We start from the raw sequence: 19,337 nt of genomic DNA on the forward strand, positions 1-19,337 counted from the left end.
TCCACTTGAACGCCAACCATGGAGACATTCTGAAACATCAAGTTTGCGAGATTTATGAAATGAATGATGCAGACGAGCTTGCGTCAGATGACGAGATGGTTATGTGGAGGAATCGCAACACCTTTACTGCTGTGTGCTGTACGATAGCTTCTTTCGATTCACTAAAGGCGACAGGTAAGCGATATTGCGTTCTGAAAGCGTTTGATTTTTATGACCCAAATATTTTCGCAAGGTCGCGGAATCCATAATCGAACTGGAGTAGCTTTGTGACTCTGCTTGCTGAAAGCTTAGTGTAACGTACATCATTCCAGGAGTTTGTGTTAATTCTAATCTTGCTTAGTGTTGTATAACGAATTTCTTGCCAATATATGCTGACCAGGACACGGCCTCTCTGTCCAGACGTGGGAAGGGCAAGCTGCTCGCTAACGCGCGCCGAAACCCCCCAAAAAAATTCATCCATCCATCCATATACTGACGAGCGTGATCTAAAAAAAGCACACCTGTAAACAATCGAGGTGGTGGTCGCGCTAATTAATAGCCGTATCTCAAGGCACGCAGTGAGCTCGCAGAAATTTTCTATTGTCACGAATTGCCAACTTGAGTAACAAGGTGTGTGCCACTGGCAATGTGGCGCTCTACAATGACGAAAAAGAATCCACGAACTTCTACATTGTTCCCAGGAACGTCTTATCGCAAACCACGTCTTGAGGAGCAGGTCAACGGTGGCGCATGCTGAGCGGAGGAAGAACCAATCCTACAAGCGTTTCTCAGGGACAACAAACTGACGCATTTATAGACTGCGCCACAACTGCACTGGGTATTAACGGTTTCTAATGAACGCCCTTCGCCTTAACGCTTTCGCGAGCTGCACAGTCAATGTACTCGGTACGAGCGGCTCTTCAATGAATGTCTCGCCAACGTGTCACTCAATATGTGCCACTGAGTGTGCAGCAAACGAGGGAAGAAATATCCTTCGCACGCACGGGCGCGCCACCTTTCTCGTCTGAGAGGCCATGCGCCGTGATCTCGAGCGTGCCGCTAGGTGGCAGGGCATGTCCAGACTATTTAAAAATAAGTAACAGTCGAATCTTTCCAAGGCAATGACGAGGTTGTATTTGAATAAAAAAGAGCATGAAAGAGACCCAAGTGGTAAAGGAGTTGGTGCTGATAAACTTAAACTGGAAGAAAGCGGAAGAGAAAATTCATAAGCGCACAGCCACAGGGCTAGACGAGGTTCCTGTTAGGCTGATAAATGAACTAGGAACAAAAAGTAAGGAAGCTCTGGTAAAAGCAGTGGAAAAAACGTTAAAAGATAGACGAATACCAGACAGTTGGCGAGAAAGTAGAATGAATTTAATTTATAAAGGTAAGGCGAAGAAAGGATTCACTCGTATGGACCGGTGACCATTGCATCGGTAATATACAGGCTAGGAATGCAGGCAGTCAAATTAAAGCTTCAAGCATGGGCAGAGAATAATGGCATTTCGGGAGAGCTTCAGAATGGCTTCAGAATAGGTAGGCGTTTGGATGATAACTTGTTTATTCTTACTCAGTGTATTGAAATATCAAGACCAGAAAGCATACCGTTGTATGTGGCCTTTTTAGAGATTACAGGACCCTACGACAACGTAGACCACAACATTTTGTGGGATATTCGGAAAGCGGAAGGCTTAGGTGACGGTTCTCTACAGCTTTTGAGGGAGATTTGCGTAGAATATATCGTTTGCGTTGAAAGGGAAGGTATGAGAAGCGAGGAGAAAGTTCATATCAACATGGGACTGAGGCAGGGGTACCCTTTATCCCCGCTGCTGTTTAAGATGCACATGGTGAGAATGGAGAGGGTGCTAGGAGGAAGAAATATCGGGTTTAATCTCTCATACAGGCAGGCGGGTACAGTAGCAGACCAGCAACTCCTAGATTTATTTTATGCGGACGACGTTGTATTGCTAGTTAACAAGCAAAGTGATTTGCAACGTCTGGCAAATATCTGTGGACATGAAGGCAACTTTATGAAGGCAAATTCAGTATTATAAAATCAGGTGTTATGGTATGCAATGATAACAGTGAACAGACAGTGGAGATACAGGGCCAGGAAATGCCTCGTGTAACAGAATATAAATACCTTAGTATATGGATAAACGAAGGCAGTAGAGATATGGAAACACAGAACAAAACCATAACAGTAAAGGGGAAGAGAAATTCAGCCATAATGGAAGCCCAGAGCGCTATGTGAATACAATAGGTACGACGTCCTCTGAGGTATGTGGAAAGGTGTAATTGTTCTAGGACTTACTTTTGGAAATGCGGTTGTTTGCTTGAAATCAGAGGTACAATCAGGACTCGGCGGGTACCAAAGGTCAGTGGGTCGCCTCGCAATGGGGGCTAACAGGAAGACTACAAATGAAGCTGTGTAGGGTGATATGGGCTGCACTAGTTTTGAAGTGAGGGAAGCTCGCAGTAAAATTTAGTATGAAGAACGGCTGAGGAATATGAAACAAAATAAATGGGCTGGGATAGTGTTCAGGTATATGTACAGGAAAAACTTGATTCACAGTGGAGGAAAAGTACTAGGAAGATTACCAGCAAGTATGCGGCAAGTAGGGTGGGCAACACAGCCATAAAGAAGCTCAAGCAGGAAGTCGGAGAGGCTGAAATAATCTTACGGGTGGCGGCAGTGGAAAAGAAACGTGCCATGAGTAACTTCTTAAGAAGAAAAAACGAAATCAGGAAAGAAACCATTTATGATAACTCAAAGGGAAGCTTATTACTTTTCGAAGCGAGATCGGGATACCTTAGAACACGCACCTATAAAGCGAGATATAAGAAAGAAGAAGAAGCATGAGCTTGCTGCGGTAAAGCTAGGGAAACTGTGGAGTATGTTTTATTAGAATGTGAAGAGGTCTACCCAGCGGTCGATTTAGGCACCACTGGCCTCCTTGAAGCCCTTGGATTCAGCGGGAACAGTGGTAAAGCAAACATGTCCGCAAGGGGCATTAGTAAGAGGCGATTGGAGGATTGGTTGAAGAAAAGTAGTTAAACGGCAAAAGACAGAGACGTACAAAAGCACAGTTCTCAATAGGGGATCAGAGAATTCGGGCGTGGTAGTTCACAGTGTTTATGTTTTTTTCATTGTTTAACCTAGGCAGGACATTAGGCAGTGTAATAGCAAGAGCGAGGTGGCGTAACCCGCCGTCCCGTTCCAAAGGGGACGCTCATAACATCCGTCCATCCAAGGCGCGATGGAGGAGCCCGGTTGTCGCATGACGCGTTTCTAAGCCTTCCCACCCAACGGCGGGCCACGAATTTCTGAGGCCGCGGACAGGCTTCGCGGCAGCAGCGCTAGGTAGCGCGGAATGTTCTTGGGCAAGCGCGAAAGAGGAATCCCATCGCTGCACACGCCCCATACTCAACTCGGTTAGACGGTGGTGATAAGTTGTGTCGCTGTACTGATTCAGCGTTAAACGATTTAAAATCGACGCTTATTGTGATTTGGTTACCACGGTTTTCCAACGACGATTCACCTTCAGACGCGGAGTACAGGCAGCAGCAAACTTGGAAGAGCACAGATTGACAAACAAAACATTCTTTTTTGGTCAGAGTGACTTTCCAGCGAACATCCGGGTGCCGAGTTTCTCTGCTTTAGGAACACTTCTGCAAAGTTGGCTGAAAGAAAGTACCCTCCGGTGTCTTTTCAACATCAGAAAACATACGAACGCAAAGTTGGAAGACGAATGAGTGAAACGTCTTTATGAACACAATTTTTTTTTCGCATGGCTTGATGTAATATCCGTAAAAACTTTTACAGGTGCCAACATTGGTAAACTTTCCCAAAAATGCGCGAGTGCCGGCAAGTTTGCTGTGGTAAAATATTACTGGCGTCAGATCTTTTTGAAAAGACTAAGACAACTAAAATATTTAATCGAATTCCCTATAGCCGAAAAAGGACCCGTCGTTGTCAAAAGGAGCAATGTTGTAGACATGCAAGACGAGTCCCTGTTTATGAGTTCTAAATGTTTCATTAATTAGTGTAAGTTTGTGGTTATAACCAACGTATGAATATCAACTTTTGGGAGCGTTGACCAGTGATAGGTTCTACCTCTGATCGAGAAATGCTATACCTACTCGTGCTTTATTAAATTCCGGTTGATCCCATTTCCGCACGTTTCCACTGGTCACTAACCGGCGTCCGTGAAGACGTCACTATCATTACTCTCTGGTGGCGAAAGGTTCCCTTCGTTCGACAACAATATAGTTCGTTCTCCGACAAATGCCATATTCACTGACCCTAGCCTATAGGACAATTCTGCAGGAAGTAACCCAAATGTTCTGAAACACTTGTTTATTGGCTAAATAAAGTTTGTTCCCATGCTCCCCAGGATAAGTAAAAAAAACATTATTTGAATATCACAGAAAATGTTACGATAGTTAACCATTCCGTGCTCGGTAGTATAAAAGTCGCAAGCTTATACCGGGCCCCTACACTTCTTGCAGCTCCCGTTAGTGCAGCGAAGGATTCCTAGAGACGCTATGAAGTCTGTTTACCTTTTCGCTTTCACTTTCTTTTTACTTTATACTGCGTGCATGGGGTAAGTAAAGTGTTGTGCATAATCATTGTAACTTGTCAAAACGTTCATACCTTAAAAACGAACGTTACGCCGATTTAAGTCTACGAAACTCTCTAGGAAACGTAATTTTATTTAAAGAACACAACTGTGTGATCAGTGCTGCACCAAGATCACAGATAGTTTCAGGGCTGGAGGCATTTAAATCATACGTGAATTGTTTTTTAATAGAGCGAACAACGAAGGCACGGAGCACTGCCAAGTGTTCGGTTTGTCATGCTTTCTGGCTCTAGTTAAAACGCACATTTAGAAAAACGTTTTCGCAAAGGGGAGATAAATTTTTGCTTCTTAGTCGCCGCACGTAAAACCTAACTCTTATGATGCTGTCCATCCCTTTGAAGAAAAAAGCAAATAAGTAATACAGCGCAGAATCCAGGGCGTGAGTACGTTTTGTCTTGACCGAAAAATAACAGAAAAAGAAATGGCGTTGTTGGTTCTTCCTTCAGTATTCTGCCTATGGTTTGGACAAAAAATGTATTAATACCGACTGATAGTAGTGCACAACGTTGAACGGATAATGCTTTAGTGTCGCACCGCCTCTAAATGAAGTGAACAAATTTATTTGTTATTTGGTAGCAGTTCGACATCTAAGCTTCGAGGTTTGCAAAAGTGCCAACAACAATTATTTTGAAAAAAAAAACATACTATAGGCATCTGGGAATTCTAACATTCAAACGAAGTCTAATTCAAACAAAAATATTATTTCAATATATTTTTGCACTCTGTGCGTCTGCACAAATAACAAATTTCTGTAGTGATTGTTTCTGCTGTACGAGCTGTTAGTTAATTAGCTTTCGCCTCGTGGCTACGTCACATATAAGAGTGACAAATTCGTAGATGGATGCCAACGGGTTCCATATTTGAACGAAGGGGTATTTTTCTGAATTCTTGAGGTTTCTACCTGGTCCGAGGTTTTTCCTAAAGAAAGTACGTTTAGAGTTTTGTTGCTGCAATAAGGTGGATGCTAAGTTTTGTATAATATTCCACAACATGCAACATGTTTATGAAAGTAATTTCTAAACCTGTAATTAATTTATGGTTAAGCACGGCCGGATGACTACATCTGAAATATACGTAACGTCTAAAGCCCAACCGCGAGACTGAAATAAACGCAACTAGCGTGAATTTTAGCAGAGACTGACAGAGGAACCGTTATTGATGGTTTCTAACCTATAAAAGTGTTATATGGCCTAGAATAAAGAAAGCCACCACTGCAACCACATTCACTGTCATATCTAGCTCGTACAATTCAAATTTCCAAACTATCCTATACCGTACGACAAACTGGATCCCCTTGAAGTGCTGTATAGCAGTACGCAATCGTATTTTCTAGTTTTATTCAGTGATACATTAGAGTACTTCATTTATCAGATGCAAAGAGTATAAAGTGCCCTGAACGAGAAAGCAGTTGTTAAATTGTGGTCACCATGTTCTCTAGACAATTGGCGTATTTATTATGGTATAGTTGTTTAGTTGCATCCACTCTGGTCATCCAAAAGGATGGCAGGCATAATTAAGCAAAGCGACTTACTACAGAAACGCCTTGAGCATCACGAATACGCTTGGTATAATATAGGAAATGGAACATCTGGTCTGTCGAAACTGCATTGCGCGGGAGATTTCATCTCTACATCGTACATACCCAGGGAGCGTTTAATATATTAAGGTCAACATACACTAAACAGAACTAGCATAAGAGACTTCGCATCTTCCTTAACACAAGGAAGCACATCTTATGCATATAAAAAAAAAGCGGTCGCATGCTGATAACTGTGGACATTGTGGTAAATAATGTCCGTTCTTTTAATTTTGTTCTTGTAAAATTCGTTATCTATACGAACTGCAGGCAAGGCGTACAAGAGCACAAATAATAAGGCATGCAAGTCATGAAGTGCCCTAAGCACAAGTTTTCCCAATAGAAAAACATTTTGAGCGAGCAATAACACATATTTCTTCTTTAGCCATTCAACTATTTTCACCGCATCTGACTTGCGGACACACCAGACGGGGATGCGTGCAATGTACTTGACAGAGTGGAGAGCGCACTTGCTGCTTGTCGTAAATATTACGGTGAACGGGCCATTTTATTAGCTAAGATTGAGTACAGGCTGTTGAGTAAAGATGTGCTACTGGGCACCAGGCCGGGCGCAATACGAACGAAGCAAACAATCAACACTCTGCTGAGGTTTTAGTTGACACGGCCCTACATTCAAGACTGGAACGGGCCCTTCGGGTACCAACGTGTATGTGAACCGCATCCTAGTGCCTATCTTCATTGTTATTCGTCACAGGCATCTTTGTCACCTTTTCACTCAGAGAAGATTAGCCAGTTAGGAGACAGCTATACATCAAGGCATTGCCCTGTGCACTTCCTCTATAAAGCATTGCCTCTCTCTTCTGTGGAACTAACACCTACGAGATGCTCCCTCGCTCTCGTACACATAGAAAAATTATGAAATAGTGTAGTGAATATGAAAGTAGACATCTTTAATAATGAATTTGACTTTTCCAGAATGCCTGAAACCTTTCATGATGGAGACATTGCCAATACTTGTGACGTGAGTTGCGATGCTTGTTTTAGACTCGTTACTTCCGTACGCCCACATTGACACAGTTGCTTAATTTTTATAAAGGTTTTTTTTTTGCTTCTATGAATGGTTGTGGTCGAATGCAACAACAAAATTTTAAAGCTTCAATTGCCGCAGAGGTGTATCCCAGATCAACCTAGCAAAATCACTCTCTTGAACGCATTACAGATCGCTTTCTATTCTCGTTGTTCGGGATCTACGTTAGCGAAAACACAAGGCGCAGAAGCAACAAAGAAACCTAGAAATTATATTACAGGTGCGTTCTTTCCTTCACAAGAAAACATAATCCTGACCAACATCGGCATACGCAAAGCGTGAGCGTGATCAGATGCAGTTAGCATTCTTTTTTTCTCTAAAGAAAAGTTTAATTGAACTCCATGAAACAGCGTTCATGAAATGGGACCACTTAATATATTTAAATGTTTCCAGTTTTATATTCTTAATACGAAATTGCTTTACCGAAAAAAACTGACTCGCCATTTCGGCCTTTCGAAAGTGGATGACCAGCAAATCTATTGAAGCCTACCACTACAGCTGCTTAGGGGTGTGTGCAAGCTTTCTTGCTTTAGAGTAAAGGTAGTAATGGTAATTTAGAGTAATGGTAGCAATGTTAATTTTGGCAGGACACCACTGCTGGTCGTATTGCCGTTGCTTTTCCCTTTGCCGCTCCTCGTATTTAGGCTGCTTCGCGGGAGTCCTCGCTACGCGTTGCCTACTCATATCGGTGCTGCAACAACAATGAAATCTGTTGCTAGGCTGATGATATTACATATGAAACGCTAGGGACGCCAGTCCCTACGTCGCAAGCTCCCCACGTCAAACGTGTGGTTGTAGTGCTTGTTTTGTGCGTGTTCTTTATAGGAACGAATGCCATGCTGTATCTTGAACGCGAGATACTAAATAATAAATTACACTTTTCGTGGCAATTCCTACAGATCATCTTTTTTTTTTTTCGTAAGGACAACGCGCGATGAATCCCGACCAACTGGAGGCTAACAGTTTCGCTATAATAATAATTCACTGAATGACATTAGGATGTTACGTCAAAGCGGTTTTACGGGGGAGCGGGCCCAGAGGTCGAGCGGAGACGCCACTGCGCATGTGCAAAACATTGAGGCGGCCAGCGTGCTTACAGAGAGGAAAGCTCGCTCGCTTGTCTCCTCTCCCCAGCGGAAAGCGCGCAGACAACCAGCGCTTTTGAGAAACGAACATGGCGGCCACCCGTACGAATAGCAATGGCTCGTCGTCGGGCTCATCTTTAATCGGAGCGCTGGCTCGCCTGCAGGTGAAAAAGCCTCGGAGGTTTTTCACGACCGCAGAGGACATCTCTAGCCCGCGAGAAGTATCAGCAGCAGCTCGGTTTGGCGACGATTTGCAGTGGATGACCGCCTTGGAGTACCTGAAGTGAGCGCTTGGCCGTGAACAGGCTCCTGGTCTTCTTGCCACTAGCGCTTTTCCTCGTTGATCGCCCTCACAGTTTGGTCGTTCGCTCCGTGGCGCGCGGGCTTCGCCGAAGCGATTTATTTCTGAACAGACGCCTGTTATTAATATTGCGCAGGTCAGATTCTTTAGATGGCTTTCTAAGAATCTTGTCCGGAGTGAAAGGGCTGTGATGAAATCAAAGTTTCAGCGGCACGTGGGAAAAGGCGATGCGTTTGCATTTGTGTCGCACAATGTAGCTGGTGATTCTGCAACTCGGACGTCTTAGCTCTGCTCAAAGTGCGCAAGTGTGTAGTTGCGTGTGCCGAATTGACTGCCGTGTGTCGAGCTTGTGCAGCTTCATAATTTAAGGATCATAGTACCACGAGGAGCGAACGTAAGGCGCGGGACATATTGGCCTTAATAACGCAAGCGCTACGTACAAATGTGCGTGATCAACGTGCAACATCTCAACTGCTCTCGCCGTTTCGTCATGACAATGTCATCTCTGTATGCATTGAAACTGGTCCTACGCCTTTATGAGAAACTGGTGCTGCTGGTGCTCAAGCGCAAACATTGCATTGGAGCGGTACTTCATTTGTAAACAAAGCGTATGGAAGGGCGATAGTGTCACGTGGTAGTGCTGGTTGAGGACACAGCAAGAAAACTGTGAATGGCAAACTGATTTGCCATTCGGCGAACAAAGACGGCGATCGTCGAAAATCTGATTAGCGGGTCAAGCGCGTCGGCTTTTGTACATCAGTCGTCGAATGTTCCAGAATTATCACTGGGACCCGCGTGCCTTTCACAAAGTTCTACATTATTCGCGTCGCGCACACATGCAATCAGATTAGACAAGGTTCGGTCACAGACAGCGGATGGAAGCATCGATAACATCACAGAAACTTCCCATACATGCAGGCGCGTGCTGCGCTGTGCATCAACATTTGTTAGGTGGTCGTGTCGGCCGATAAAGACAAACAAGTACACGTGTCAATAGTTACACATAGAAATGGTTTCTATCAACGAGCACCTTCCTCCTTTTCTTTGTGTTGCTTCCATGTCAATAGCAGCCAATAAACTGGTGCACTACTTTATTCTGCCAACGCGGCAAAAGGGACAAATTCTACTTACAACAGTGAAGCTTGTCCTCCCAAAATCTCTTTGCGGTGTATTAAAAAGGCATGGACTGACAATGCTACGTACTCTTTGGAGTACAACAATAACGTGTGTAACGTTTTTAGCACGATATTGGAAAGCACACAGCCTGAGCACTCCATACCTTCATGCATTATTGACAATAGCAGAGTCAGGAGAAAAAACATCTGAACGATCAGCGAGAACAGCACCTGTGCATAAGTCTAGCCATACCTGATCTCTGTACGCCATCAACAAAGAGAAGAGCTCCTTTCGTATGCGTTTGCACCTTCAGTACCATTAAAATCAACCTATAACATAAAACAAAACAAAAGCATGGTTCTTCAATGAAGCGGATAGCCACGAAACTTAACCTAAACGTGTGAAAACTCTTGCGATCTCCACGGCCGACTGCCATGGTGGCGAGTGGGCCGAGACCCGGAAAAGAAGAAAACATAGAGAAAACGGCGCGACTGAGGCCACGTCATTGCGCTCAACCAATAGGGAGACGCAGACCTGTCCTACATCCGTTCATCTTGCTCGCAGCAGCTGCGGCGACAACATAAACGTATGTCGCTACCTTTAGTTTCATTCAAGGGGTTCACTCCGGTCGACTGATTGAGGAATCGCTGAGCTATAAAAAATTGGTAGTGGCTCAGATCGGCTATGCCATATATACATAGGGAAAGCTAAGGCATCGCATAGTTAGCCTTGGTTAATCTTGATTGCAAGTCCAGGTTAGTCTGGTTGCCTAGCTATGTTGCGGCGTTTAGCCAGTCGTTCGGTGCGCTGTTCGTCTGTTTCCTGGGCGATTCGTTTCCTCTTCATCTCGTTCCCATGTCGATTCCAGGCCTCCTGCTGCTTATGAGAATAGTCGCCGTCCATACTGCCACCTCAACTGTGGTTGCGGCGCACGCGAGCTCTGCTTTTCAATCCTCCGACATGTTATTAGGCATGCGACGCAGCTGGCGAAGCGAGCGGAGGGGAACGCAACGACGAGGAACGCGGTGCGACGTCATAACAAACGGCGGCGGCGGAAAGGCGCGGCGCTGTGCAACGGCGGAACAGCTGTGGCTCGGTGCTACTTGTGGCGCATGCGCAGTAGTGACTGGGAAGCGAGAGAGAGAGAGAAATATCCGTGGCGACGCGCGCGTTGTGACGTCATGTGCCTCCTCGGAGCACCGCCATGGCGAAATCGCAAGTTCGCGGCCAGTAAACTTTCGCTTGGAAAACTTTTCAGGACCCCTAAGCTTCACGTTTAAGAGTGGAAGCGGTAGCATTCAAAGACCCAGCCCCTCATGCTTCCCGGCAACTGCAGCTTATGTAACCGTAAGGTTTACCGGGAAACGCTGGCGGCGAAGGCTATCGACGAAGGCGAGCTTCGTGGTTCTTGCTCTTGCTTTCGTGCTACGCTTCGCTGCCGTATCCACTCGGCCGCTCTACCACTGGCCCGTAAACCCGCTTAATTATAACTCTCTATTAGCTAAAGAGTGCGCAGCTTAGCGAGGATGCGAGATAGTGGAAGAAGCTATGCTCGCACTTTTCCAGGCTGATAAATTTGACAGACAGTTTGGCAGCGCCAACTACGGAAATTCGTGCCAAAGCAGATTTTCTATGCAATGCTGGAAATAAACGTAGGCACCTAGTCAGGCTTGTCGTTGTCCGTCCGTTTCGGCTACGTGGTTGGCACGCTTGTGCAATCTCAGTTTCGTTGGCACGTTTCAACACCATTAATTGACTTCTATGTTGCTGCCGTCGCAATTGCTTGGCCACATCTTCGTTGGTCGACTCCCGCTGCCTGTGTAGCCGAGATCGTTGTTGGTTGCGGCGCCTGGCGCGACTCAGACATTTCCGACGACGATCCCAGTTCACTTGCCATACTTATTTCAGGCATACAAACGCGGGCGTCGTTGTGCGCAGAGAAGCGTAAAGTAGGAGTCACTAAGCGACGCGCACGCCTGCAAGTTATCTAGAGAGAGCGGCAGATTTTCATGACGTCACGGGCGGCGGCTCGTGTGAGCGTCGCCCGGTTATGGAGGCGGAACCTGCTGTTTCGCGGCCGCAGAAGAAGAGGCTTCATAGAGACTGAGGCGAAATCCAGGTTGGTAGGGTAGTAGCGCTTTTGCACTAAAACTGTCATTGTATAAGCTGGCACGTGGTTGAACGAGCGAAAGACTCAATCAAGCGTTGACTTCGGTCTTAACGGAGCAGGCTGCAAAGTGAACAATGCCGCAACAACATAATTAGGAGAAAACCTCTACCCAAATAATACCGGTAGCAAGGCTTCTGAATCACCCGACTGCTGTCGCAGTGGCCGAGCTAGGATTTAGTAAAGTTAACCCAAGTCTAGGTTATGTAATTAGTCACGGTTTTATACTACTGTAATTCTTTGACATAGACTAGAATTCACGGATTTCAAAAATCTGCTTGTCATTCTTCACGAGGCCGCCCACTAATTGCCGAAACTGTGTTGAATAGTACCAATAGAAATTCAAAATAATTCAGCTTATAAATGCAAATGGTAAGTGTGAAATCCAACAATTTCCCTTTTAAACATTCTTGCTTGAAGCGCTTCTATGAATGGACGGACGAATGGGCACTGTGAGCGTCCAAACGAAGTGGACGGTTTCGCCACCAAGCTCTTGTTGTTACTTTGTGTAATGTCATGTATCTTTTTTAAGGCGAAACCCTAAGTGGCTCATAGGTCAAAAAATCCATTGTCTGTCATTATGGCACATAAATTGATGCTGCCAGCGACAGCCATTCATGGGACCCGAAAGCACGATCTTTGAAACAAAGGTCGTGTGTTAGAATGCCTTCATTGACTTTGCCTTAATTGGCACCAGACGTCGTAGGTTCGACTCCCACCCAAGGTTTTGGTGGGAGTCTAACCCTTGATTTTTGGTGGGACTAATGTTCAATGGGATTAAAAGTGATGGTGCCACCATTCATGGTCGAACCCATAACCTTTGGCGTTAAGGCGAAGTTAATTAAGGCACATGTAATGAAAGTAGGCTTAATTAAGGCATTCGAACCGGCAGCTCTTAGTGGGATTTGAAACCACGAATTGGGTGGGATTGTAAACCTCGACCATCGGGGGCACCAAAATTCATTCGCACCAAAAGTGATGATGGCAATATTGCTGTTCGAACCCACTACCATTGATGGGTTCCATCATTGGTAGACTTATGTCTGCTATAACTGCGCGGCGCTGAAGCCGTGGAGTTGCTGATGCGAGTGTGTCCGTCACAGGCATAGGTAGCGGTGCAAATTTGAGGAAGATAAAAACAAGATTAACGCAATGTCTGGAAAAATGACAAAATAAAACGCATCTATAGCATACGTAATTAACTCGAACAGCTTAGGCGTATACTGGTCACCACCCCAATTGAAAGGCGATGCCAATAAATAATAATCACCATCATTCTTCCCAGAAGGGTCATTAAAACTAAATAGCCCATATTAAAGGCTAAAATGTGTAAAATTATAAACATTCCTGCAAATCCGGAACTATAGAAAAATTTTTTGGTCGTTTAAGCAGACACATTGCTTTATTTTGGCTTCTAGCGCGAAGTGAAACATCATGTTACAGTACCAACTCGCCCAACTGTCTATCCTTTTGCATTACATTGTTTTAGCAACGCGCGTCATGGTTACCAAGAAAGAGCGAATAAGGTAATTATGCTGAGCATAAATGAAACCGTTGCTTTCATTTAACCTCATGCAATAACTGTTCCATACCGCTGCATCGGCTACACGGACGAAGGCTATCTTGAAATTTGGCACCCCACCTCGGAATGAGGGAAACGATGCAATCCAACAATTGGCCGATTAATGAGTGACACTACGATGCACTGGAATATCACAAATGTCGCACACGGGATGGGTTTGGAAAATACAGTTAAGCATTTTACAGATCGATGCTTTTCGTTCGTGTGAATATCTCAGTATATAAGCTGTACGAATGCTCGCGCTGGTACAATCTTGTGAAAGAACAAAATACTTAATTCTTACCCGAAGCGATAATATAATGCAATCACATAGAATGTTGCTACTGCTTATGCGTTCTTGAAACTGAATTTCGTTCCCAGCAAAGAGAACGACAACGAGCACTTAATACCGCACCCTACACGGCTGGGTACTTGCTTCGCATTGTCCCGCTTTTTGGAGAGAAACAAAATTAAGGTATTCCTCCAGCAGCGCCGCAATAACTCGGCGGAAAATGTTGTATTGTAAGCAAGATATAATTAAAAATTGATTCTATCATGCAATAATATTTCAATAGATTATGAAACTCATTTTAAAAATGGAATGGCTCGAACTTGAACCTAACTTGCCTACGAAGGTTCGCGAACTGTAGAATTGGCGTAGCGAAGAATAGTAAATGGAGATCTATCTTTTCTGTGTTCGATCGGCATAAAGCTACACGTTACACAGACACAGTGGTCGAACGCGCATCGCTTCCAGGCATGTACCTACAGTGCTCAGCGACTGGAACGCTGTTCAAGTTATACGTAGACATGGTAGCCAAGCTCTCGTAGAAGCCTATACGTCTTGCAGCGGCGGCTGTTGGAGGCATGAAAACGCCATCTACATTTTGCGGGGCCCACTTCTCGATGAAAAAAGAAATCAACGTTTGTCGTTAGAGGCTTACTGCATCAAGTTCACTACGCCTGCTCGAATAACATGGCTACATAGACAGAGCACACAACAGTACAATAGAAGCGTAAGGAAATAACAACATTCGCATCAAGATCGCGTCACGATCCAACGCGTCTGACCCATCTGGATTTATGGCCCGCATTCTATAACTGCAGGCATTACACTGGTGAGCCTGGAAAGTTTTGCATGAATTGAGAGCAACGAGTTCATCCAGATCTTGAATTACGTAGTACATGCATGTGCACTTAGTACCAACATACCCCTGCTATTTCGGTGTCATTACAAAATCAACACTGGATTCAAATAATTCACAAACTTTCATCTTCACTAACCCAGCACGTGGGTAACCTGCATTGTTTCTCTGCTGTTGAAGACATCGCGAAAACACATTATTCAGTGAAAAGGAAGTTAATAAAGAAGGTTACTAATCAAAGCTCATAATTTTAATGCTGTATATATGGCCATTCACTTTTTATAGCTACGTTAAAACAGTTTTGACGGCATTGAAGCGTGAAGTACGGTAAGAGACTCAAGGCATATCTTAGAAGTACAGTCTACTACAATAGGTTGAGTGGGCGAGACGGCGATCCCCCAATGAGACAAGCGCGTGTGGAAAACAATTGAAGGACGATAAAGCTCCGCCTTTAAGAGGGGAACGCAATAGCATTCAAAGATCCGTTACTGCTTCTCTGGCTTCCTGGCAAATGCAGCTTATGGAAACGCAGGCGGCGAACACAATGCAGGATCGCGAGCTTTCTCGTAGAAACACGGCCTCTTGCGTGGGCCGCAGATGCACGGTAGGCACAGACATTTGGATGCTATTGTTGGAAGGAACCGAGCTGGACGCGCCGCTCTATTAATTGTAGAAAAGCTGGAAAAGGGGATGGTGTTTCAGTCTGCGCGTAACAGAATTATACTTTCTCATATATTCAAATTATAATGCGACGCTCGCATGTCCGTAGGTTGTCTTTAAGTCATCCTTTACGATTTTCCTGACGCATTTTACTTTCATAAATTAAATTAGTTCAGTAACGCTTCTCAGATCTGTCATGCCAAGAGGGCCTGCGCGGTTCGGTATACGTGGTTCGGAACGAAACGGCCAGTGCCGGATGCCGATACCGGAGTCATTGCGACACGGTATCCTTAACGATAGAACGTTAAAGTTGTGCCAGGGCACTTCGAGCGAACTCGATTGGAGCGCAGACCAGTTCTGCGCCGTTTTCGCTGCGGGCAGTGATACCGATTGTGCATATATGCTCTTAAATTCCACTTTATTTGAAATTCCAATAAATATTTGCGCCATTGGGCACATATATATTTCAGGCATGGATTATGCAACAGGACGTTTTAAATTTCCCTGTCATTGTGAAGTGCGTCGTCTGCTGGCCGGTGTGCTTTTGTTGCGCGGACGCCCTATTTTGTAGTAGAAACTTTGTAGACTACATGTTTTCCATGTCTTTCTTTGCTCTGGTGCGCCCATGATTCTTGTCGGCCGTTACCAACTATAACTTTAGCACGGCAAACTGCTGTCTTCAACACTGTTTTCTAAAAGGAACGCGTAGTTTGGTCACATTAGCCGATCTGCAACATAAAGCTACTTAAGAAATTTTTATCGTGTTGTTTCACGTTCGCTTCTTCTTGGTGGAATATTAAAAAGGAAGGAGAATAATTGAAGACAAGAACATAGTAGCGAAATTAACCAGGTTTCTTAGCTGTGTCGCGCAAAAACGAGAGGCGGATGAGTAAACTTGTCGGCAAATCAGAGGAAACAGTGAAATTCAGGACATCTATAAAAGAAAAATTATCATATCGTTTAAATGCACTAATTGTAAATGTGAAAACTCTCGACCGGAATAAGCACGTTTGCGGCGTCGGGAAAGCGTGCTCATCTCGCACCCCCGAGGCGCGGGTCCCATTCACACTGAACCCTACATTTACCAAATTTCTTTTTAATAGGCACTGATTTATTTTGTTTACAACAACGCCTACAAAATTTGACATCAATCCGGACATTCCTCTCGTCTTTTTGCGGTTTGCCCGGTTGGCCATTTCTGCTACCATTTCCCGGTGGCGAGGCCGACGACGCCATATTTTCGCCTAATGCGAGGCATATAACGCTTTCGCATTAAAAGACAGTCAGTTATTCTTAAGACATTAATACACGCCACATCTAGTCAGGAACAAGCACCATTGGAGCGGTGCTATCTCAAATACAAGCGCACAATGTGGTACGAACGATCCCGCCGAGCAGTATCGCCAGTAGTTTCCAACGCTCCGACGACGATGCGGCCCACTCCACTTTGATCCTAGGGCCAAAAGAGCATTTTTCATCGTTGGGCCCCTCCCTTAAAATAATACACTGCCCTGACCGCTAGTCCCACTTACCCTTGATTTATAGTACACTCTACGCAGCACGCATAGCCTCGCGCATTTTTCAGGAAGAGTGCACAGTTTCCTGCATATAATTATTCCCGGATGGAAGCAAACGGCCTATAACTTCATTTCCCATTCTATAATGACATCGTCTATCCTTTTCCACACGTTTCGTTTGGTGACCTATTAGAAGCAGAACTTCTCATCAACTGGTGCACATTTTCCCCCGCGAGATGCAGTTGCGCTTCAATCGCACGACAATAACTGATGTCGTTGCCCATTTGTTTGGAACCGGATTTCAGCATCGCATTGGCAACCACGTGAATTGACCTTGCACGACACTCGGACCGCCTGGCGGTCGGCGCGTTTTGCATTACCGGTGAGCGCTGCTTGATCGCTGAGGGGTTGAATACATGTCAGAGTGGATCACAAACATTCTCGCTTTCACGGGACACAAAAATGCCTCAGCTCGGTGCCCCCAGCGCCAACCTGTGGCACAAAAAGTCCTCGATAGCCACGCACTCCGACTATACGTTGGTTGCATTTGTTGTTACAGTACGTAAACTTGAATATTATGGTAATATTTTCACGATGTAACTTGCCTCTTCCAGTGCGAAAGCGAGGAGGCTAAAAAAGCATGCAACGAGCAATGCGCCTGCTGGTCAAGAGGGGATGTGATTGAGCTTTATACGTGTGTTAATAAAACAAGGAAACAATAAGGAGGCAAGCAAATGGCGATGCACGACGTTACTAAGCGTGGCAAGCACTGTCGAAGAATAAAGACTTTTTTGCCGCTATGCCTATGATGTAATTAATTCAGAATTAAGCGTTCACAAGTTGTAGGTTAGATGAAGTGAAAATCCAAGCTGGTATACCACCCCGAAGAAGTAGATTAAGTAACTTTTTTTCTAATGCATTCGTTACAACAGGAACAGGAAATCCGCCACTATATCTGCTTCATCTGTGATTGAAACAATTCAGGTTAAAGGCGTTGCTTCGGTATAAAAGGTGCAACACCTGTTGTAACGCACAATAGTAACTTTCTCAATGGTACCAAATGATAGTCATACTTGGAAACTCTACACAGATAAGGAGGTACAAGAAATACACAACGACTGTTACTGCACCAGACTCCATGAGAAAGTACTGAAGAAAGGGAAAATGCACTAAGCTAATAAGCAATAAAGCACAGACGGAGAGTTTTCATTTTGCCAGGAGGGGAGGGGAGTGAGGTAGGGCTGAGGACTAATCAGCTTTTTCAATCCAGTCTTTTCACTCTCCTCCTTGTCCTCTATTTCTCTCTCTAGGTCTGTCACTCTCTATATATTTATTAATTTATTATCTTACGCCCCCCACCCAAACACGTTTTCCTGCATAGTTCGTTTTATAATTAATACTCGAAAACATTCTATGGATATGTATATTTCGTGTGAGCCTTTCGTTGATTAATACAATACAAACTTATTATTTGGTTTTGTCAATTTCTATGCAGAACATATATATTCGTGCAAAGGTGCATCTTAAACTACATCATTGTTTGAAATTGTCTGTGGAAAGATGTGCAGGCTGCTGAACAGGCGACGTTCACAAACGAACTAGCATTTTGCTTGGCACGGCCAGAAGTTTAGATATGTTGTATCTGCATTAGCTGTTAACGCTGATTGAGACTGTCGAAAAATGCGCTTACAATAATTGCTCAAGGGAGCAACAACCCAATACGCACCTTATTTTCAGGGTGAATTTCTCGATAGGGGTTCATGGCACCAGACTGCAAACCAACGGGTATGATTTGCGTACTGGACAGCTTTTATTTCGCATTGTGTTGCAATATTATTGTTGAAAGGTTAAAAAGTAATCCTTTGTTAATTACTGGCCGGAAAAGAGGAGTTATTCGCGCAGGTAATGTCAACGGCAGCCGCCTAAAATAATCCGCATACCTCACATAGACCTCTGCGTAAATGACCATATATTCATTACTGATAAATGTAGCCAATTGTACAGCGCCTTCTTGAGCCGTTAGCACTGCGTAACTGGAGAAGAAGTAATGGTAAAACGCGTATAATTCCTGTCTATTTAGCACGTCGATGACGACGAATCCACCGTAGGAATCACTAAAGTCTTCATGTTAATTTTTCCACAAGCAATAAAAGACAACATACTTGTGCCACCTTCTAGAATCACGTTCCAATCGCCAGAGAACCTGTCTTTTGACCAATCGTATTACAAATTTCAATTGCTTCGAAGAAAAAATGGCTGACACACGTAAGACTGCTTACGTGCGGCAATGCCAACGCATTATTGCATATTTGATGAAATCTTTTTATTTTATACACTCACTTCATGCACTCAGGACGTGGCGCCACCGCTTGCCCGTTGGCTGCGTCGTCACGTGCTCAATGACGCACGCAGTAGGCCACAACTTTTGTCAGCCAGATAGCTGCCACGTGACGTGTGCAATGACGCACGTACTAGGCACACCTTTATTCGGCCAGAAGCTTGGAGCCGCCGTAGCGTCGGGGAAGCAAACTTGTCTCGC

The 19,337-nt window shown here is 44.6% G+C and overlaps 1 long non-coding RNA gene across 1 annotated transcript; it reads left to right on the forward strand.

The window, feature by feature from the left end:
- The first annotated feature begins 4,436 nt into the window (after positions 1 to 4,436).
- Positions 4,437 to 17,598, forward strand: LOC142576272 (uncharacterized). The gene is made up of 3 exons (XR_012826818.1): positions 4,437 to 4,586; positions 7,135 to 7,180; positions 17,413 to 17,598. It is a non-coding gene; the product is annotated as an uncharacterized LOC142576272 (long non-coding RNA).
- Positions 17,599 to 19,337: the final 1,739 nt, after the last annotated feature.

The sequence above is a fragment of the Dermacentor variabilis genome, chromosome 3 (assembly GCF_050947875.1).
Source record: "Dermacentor variabilis isolate Ectoservices chromosome 3, ASM5094787v1, whole genome shotgun sequence".
Classification (NCBI taxonomy): domain Eukaryota; kingdom Metazoa; phylum Arthropoda; class Arachnida; order Ixodida; family Ixodidae; genus Dermacentor; species Dermacentor variabilis.